The sequence below is a fragment of the Triturus cristatus genome, chromosome 2_2 (assembly GCF_964204655.1).
Source record: "Triturus cristatus chromosome 2_2, aTriCri1.1, whole genome shotgun sequence".
In the NCBI taxonomy this organism is placed as follows: domain Eukaryota; kingdom Metazoa; phylum Chordata; class Amphibia; order Caudata; family Salamandridae; genus Triturus; species Triturus cristatus.
Window position 1 is genome coordinate 549,492,913 of NC_140582.1, and position 6,000 is coordinate 549,498,912.

At 35.8% G+C, this 6,000-nt stretch overlaps 1 pseudogene; it reads left to right on the forward strand.

Moving 5' to 3' along the window:
- LOC146862498 (uncharacterized) overlaps positions 1-4,801 on the forward strand; it is a 62,177-nt pseudogene extending 57,376 nt beyond the window's left edge.
- The last annotated feature ends 1,199 nt before the right edge of the window (positions 4,802-6,000 follow it).

Genomic DNA, 6,000 nt, shown 5'->3' on the forward strand with positions numbered 1-6,000 from the left:
TGTTTTGAAATGTCAGTTTCCTTGAAATATTTTCTCTGAGTAAGAGTATACGTCAGGGAAGTTGTTGGTCAGTGTCTGTTGGCCAGTCATTTTTTTATTGTTACTCCGCCAGCTACTTACCTATGGAAGTTGTTGGTCAGTGTCTGTTTGCCAGTAATTTTTTTTAATTGTTACTCCGCCGGGTACTTACGTCAGGGAAGTTGTTGGTCAGTGTCTGTGGTCCAGTTATTTTTTTATTGATACTATGTCGGGTACTTACCTCAGGTGGGATGTTGGTCAGTGTCTGGAGGCCAGATTAACTTGTCTTACTCCACCAGCTACTTACCTCAGGGAAGTTGTTGGTCAGTGTCTGTGGTCCAGTTATTTTTTTATTGTCACTCCGCTGGGTACTTACCTCAGATAGGGTGTTGGTCAGTGTCTGGGGGCCAGATTAACTAGTCTTACTGTGCCAGCTACTTACATCAGGGAAGGTTTTGGTCAGTGTCTGTGAGTCAGTTATTTTTTTATTGTTACTCCGCCGGGTACTTACCACGGGGAAGGTGTTGGTCAACATATATTAACTTTTCTAAATATGTTAGATCAAAGAAATGAAATTTATCTAAATTAAAATTTTAAAATATGCTATGTGTTTGTTGTACTAACCAGATATCTCATTGAGAACATTACCATTATCCATAAACTGGTAGAAGGAAGATCTGCTTAAAGCTTCATTTGCATGAAAAAAAAAATCATTGAATCTTCAGGTACAAATGAAACAACATTTTAATTTGCCTTAAATATTTGTTAAATCTACTACTAACGGAACAATCTAACTCTTTTTTTCTGTGAGCAAATTTTTCTATTCCTGATTAACTGCTCTTACTACGCCAGCTACTCACCTCAGGGAAGGTGTTGGTCAGTGTCCGTGGGCCAATTTTTTTTTATTGTTACTCCGCTGGGTACTTACCTCACAGTAGGTTTTGGACAATGTCTGTGGGTCAGATTATTTTTATTGTTACTCCAACAGCTACTTACCTCAGGGAGGGTGTTGGTCAGTGTCTGGGGGCCAGATTAACTAGTCTTACTGTGCCGCCTACTAACCTCAGGGAAGGTGTTAGTCAGTGTCTGAGGGCCATTTATTTTTTATTGTTAAACCGCCGGGTACTTTTCTCACAGTAGGTTTTGGACAATGTCTGTGGGCCAGATTATTTTTATTGTTACTCCAACAGCTACTTACCTCAGGGAGGGTGTTGGTCAGTGTCTGGTGGCCAGATTTTTTATTGCTACTCCGCTGCGTACTTAGCTCATGGAGGGTGTTTGTCAGTGTCTGGGGGCGAGATTAACTAGTCTTACTCCACAGGGTACTTACCTCAGGTAGGGTGTTGGTCAGTGTCTGGGGGCCAGATTTTTTTATTGCTACTCCGCTGCGTACTTACCTCATTGAGGGTGTTTGTCAGTGTCTGGGGGTGAGATTAACTAGTCTTACTCCACAGGGTGCTTACCTCAGGTAGGGTGTTGGTCAGTGTCTGGGGGCCATATTAACCAGTCTTACTCCACCGGCTACTTACGTCAGGGAAGTTGTTGGTCAGTGACTGGGGGCCAGATTTTTTTATTGTTACTCCGCCGGGTACTTACCTTTGGGAAAGTGTTGGTCAACATTTAGTAACTTTTCTAATTAAGATTCGTCAAAGAAATGATATATATCTAAATTAGAATTTAAAAATATGCTATCTCTTTATTTTTCTTACATGATATCTCTTTGAGAATTGAATTGAGAATTGAGCGATTTTCATTGATCCATAATTAAGAAAAGGAAGTTCATTTTGAAACATCAGTTGCAAGAAAAAAAAAACGGATCAGCAGGTAGAATTGAAACAACCATTTTTATTTATTTTTTATTTTTTAAAAGCCTCTATTGTAGGAACCATCATAATCCGTTCATAAAAAATTAAACATTTTTAAAGTAATATTAAAAAATTATAAGATAGCTAAAATAACTTTAAAAATACATTTTTTAAATTTGCATTTTATCCTACTATTTTAAATAAACTATTCTAACCTTTTTTTTTAAACTTGTCATTGCAGCTACTTCTATAACATACACCTAGAAATCCAGATTTGAAAAGAGAGTACAAAGTAAAGCAGCAATTCCATAAATACCTTTGAGAATCAAACTTCACCACAGAAAAACAATGAAATGCAATCCTCAGGTACAATACTAAACATTTTACCTAACCTGTAAAAAAAATCTATAATTAACTCTTGTTTATCTCAGATATTAAATCTATCAATAATGTAGCACATTTTATTTGTTTGTATGACGTTACTATAGCCTTATAGCCTGCCGTAACGGGCTATACCGGCCCGCTGCAGCGTCGAAGGTGAGCGACTTTAACAAAAGCAGCGGAACTTTAATAGCAGTATAGCCCTGCTACGAAGGGCTATAAGGCTATTAGAACATTCTGACACTAGAGGGCAGAATGTTCTAACTTTTAAACAAATGCTATTGTAAGAAATTGGAATGTTGCTTTGCGTGCCTTTACCGGCCCTTAGAAGCATGGAGCACTCCATTGTCTACAATGGAGCTCCCAACATTCCAGTGTTGTAATATGCATTCCGTCACAACGCATGCCCTTACTTCATAACGTTTTTTTTTTTTTGTTTGGTTTTTTTGGTTTTGGGGGGGAAACCCCCCAACCCCCCTTTTTTAATTATACCTCAACCACGCATGCGTTGCAACGTGAAATCTATTACCATGCATAACCTTTACCATGAAAATGCCTTTACCTCGCATATCTTTACAACTCTTTTTTGTTGATAAGTCACACTTGATAAAGGCATATTTTTGATAAAGGTAATCTCCATGCCTGCCCATGTAGGCTCAGATAACACACCATTGCATAACCGTTTTCCACATATGACATTTTTTCAGTAGTTTAACAGTTTTTCAATGTAATACCCCTTCCCTGCGTCACATGTAATAAAGTGGAAGTGTCTTTCCGTTTCAAATTACCTCCACATCACAACTGGAACAGATTTGTATTCATTTATCTAATTATTTTTTTGGGTGGGGGGGTGGCCCCCCCAACCCCCTCTTTTAAAATTTTTCCTTCAAAAAGATACTACGTATCTCTTAGTAAATGTATACGTGGTAAAGACTAGTGGTAACAACGCATTCGTTAAAATGCATGTGTGTTAATGTATATGCGTGGAAACAGTTATGTTTTAGTGTCCGTTTTCAGTTTTAAATCAGTTGTTTTAACTTTATCTTGCATCCATTTGAAATTTGAAATAATCTTTTTTTTTGCAATTAAATTTAGGTAGCATAAATCTTCTGTAAAAGAAAGCACCTGTATATTAAAAAAATGTATGCTAATTTATCATCCTTTATTTACAGGATCATCAACTGAAAATTCAAGTCGGCAAGCAAGTTACATACAATCAAAGCGGGGTAACAGATTATTGAAATTTGGTGGCTACATTTACTGTAAGGATCGTTTAACTGAGCCCAGGAGTCATTGGAGGTGCGTAGAATATTTCTCATCACATTGCAAAGGTAGAGCGGTTACTCTGGGCGACATAGTGGAGAGGTCCACAGAGCCTAACCACTCTGCCTCTGCAATGGAGATAGAAGTAAGGGAAAATCTACAGCAGATTACATTTTTGGCTGCCACCTCCAATGAACCCTGTAGCTCAGTTTTACGGGAAGTTGCACAAAACATCCCCATGCATGTTGCCAGTAATATGCCCTCAATCCCCAATTTAAGGCGCATGATCCAAAGAACAAAACAGGCCATCAATCCACATGCAATAAGACCGCAAACCTTCTCCGATATTAACATCCCCCAGAACTGACTGTGACTTTTACTAATGAAACTTTTCTTTTACATGATAATAATAATCCACAAAAACGTCTTCTAATCTTCTCTACAACACGTAATTTGGCCACCCTTGAAAATACTGAAATTTGGATGATGGATGGCACTTTTAAGTCCACACCCCATCCTTTTAACCAAATGTATACTATTCATGGCAATATTAACAGCGCAACTGTCCCCTTAGTATTTGGATTGCTGCCTGACAGACAATCTTCCGCTTACATTGAGTTTTTATCAGTTATAAAAACCAAAACTCTCAACAAAAGTCCTAGGAAAGTAATTATTGATTTTGAGATACAAATGATAAATACTATTATTAAATTATATCCAGAAACCCAAATTCAAGGATGTTTTTTCACTTTTCCAAGGCGTATTGGAGAAAAATACAGAAAACATCCTTAGCAAAGGATTATGTGTCAGACAGCAAACTACAATATGAACTTAAAAAACTTACAGCATTGTGTTTTGTTCCTCCTGATTTTGTAGATGACTTCTACACTGCAATTGTTCAATCAGATTATTTTATAGCAAATGAAGAGAAATTGGCACCTATTTTAAATTATTTTGAGGGAACCTGGATTGGTAATCTTAGCAGGTCAGGTTGCAGGAGGAAGCCAAGGTTCCCCATTGAGTGGTGGAACTGCTACTTAACTTGCTTAGAGGGAGGTGCAAAGACAAACAATTCCATCGAAGGATGGCAGAACTCGTTTAATAAATCAATTGGTAGGAGTCATCCAAACTTTTATCATTTCTTGGAAATTTTAAAAAAAGAACAACGTTTTCAAGAAATGAGGATGGCTCAGTCACTTTCAGGTACTCTAAATCCTCCAGTGACACGACGTAGCAAAGAGATGAGTGAAAGACTCCAATCAAAATTGCAACTATTTCCTTTAATGGGCACGTCTGACTACCTTGAAAGTATTGCGTATATTCTTCATTTCTAGCTACCTTTTCAACCATGTGAATTGATCGCCTGTTTTACTCAACTTCCAAAAGATTTAATTGCCATTTTTCAAAATTTACCCAATTACCTCCTTAAAAAAAAAAATTTCACTATCTTGCCAATTTGCTAATCTTTTTTTAGAACTGACTGTACATCAGTTGTGGTTTAATACTTTTTTTGCCAAAACTTATCACATTTTCATATTTTTTACTATTTACAAAGTTAGGCAAGGTATAGTTTAACAAATGTATCTAATTTCGTCTAAGATTGCTTTTATTAACAGTTTATTAGCCAGAAATGTTTTGTGTAAAAGAGTGCATGTTACGGCAAATTGCATGGGGATCAAAGTGTAATAAAAATAAATTAAATATCTAACTCACCACACTATTTGAATTAATCTCAAACATCTTTCCTTACAGTAAATGTAGCTCCCACATTAAGATCAAATCCTAACCGTACCCCGTCGTCATGCCATTGCATTTTGAGAGGCACCACCAACTGCAAAAAAAATGTAAAACAATGTGCGACTTGAACATTTCTAAAATATTAAAATGTTTTTAAGTTTGAGATTACAAATTTATTTGTGCTTCATTTAAAATTAACTGGTAACTTGTTTGGAAAAAATTCTTGAAAATTATTTACTCAATAAATAAATCTTTTAACTGAAAAATGGCTTAATTTATTTGCTTTTGTTTTTTTTATTTGTTAGATTCATAGTGACATATGTTTTTAAAAGAGATAAATTGTCTATTAGGTTATTAATAATAGCATTGATCTTTTTTTTTAACGTTAATTGATTATACTTTTTTTCCCCAAAAAAATTTAAAACACTTGTATTTTTTAACTCCATGTGAAAAAAATACCTGGGTATTAAAAACACTACCCTACCCAATAACCCTGTATCCCAAGCATCCTGCTCCTAAAAGTCAGCGCAGAAATTTTATGGTAAGTATTCTTCGAAGTTTTTCTCTTAAGTAAGGAATACACACATACAATTTAATACTCAGGGATTTCTTTTTTATAAATAAAAAAATACTTGGATATTAAAACACTACTCCACCCAATACCCCTGTATCCCAGGCATCCCACTCCAGAAAATTAGCGATGTAGTTTTATGGTAAGTATTCTTCAAAGTTTTTCACATAAATAAGGAATAGACACTTAGAATTAAATTTAATACTCGGGGATTTCTTTTCTCCC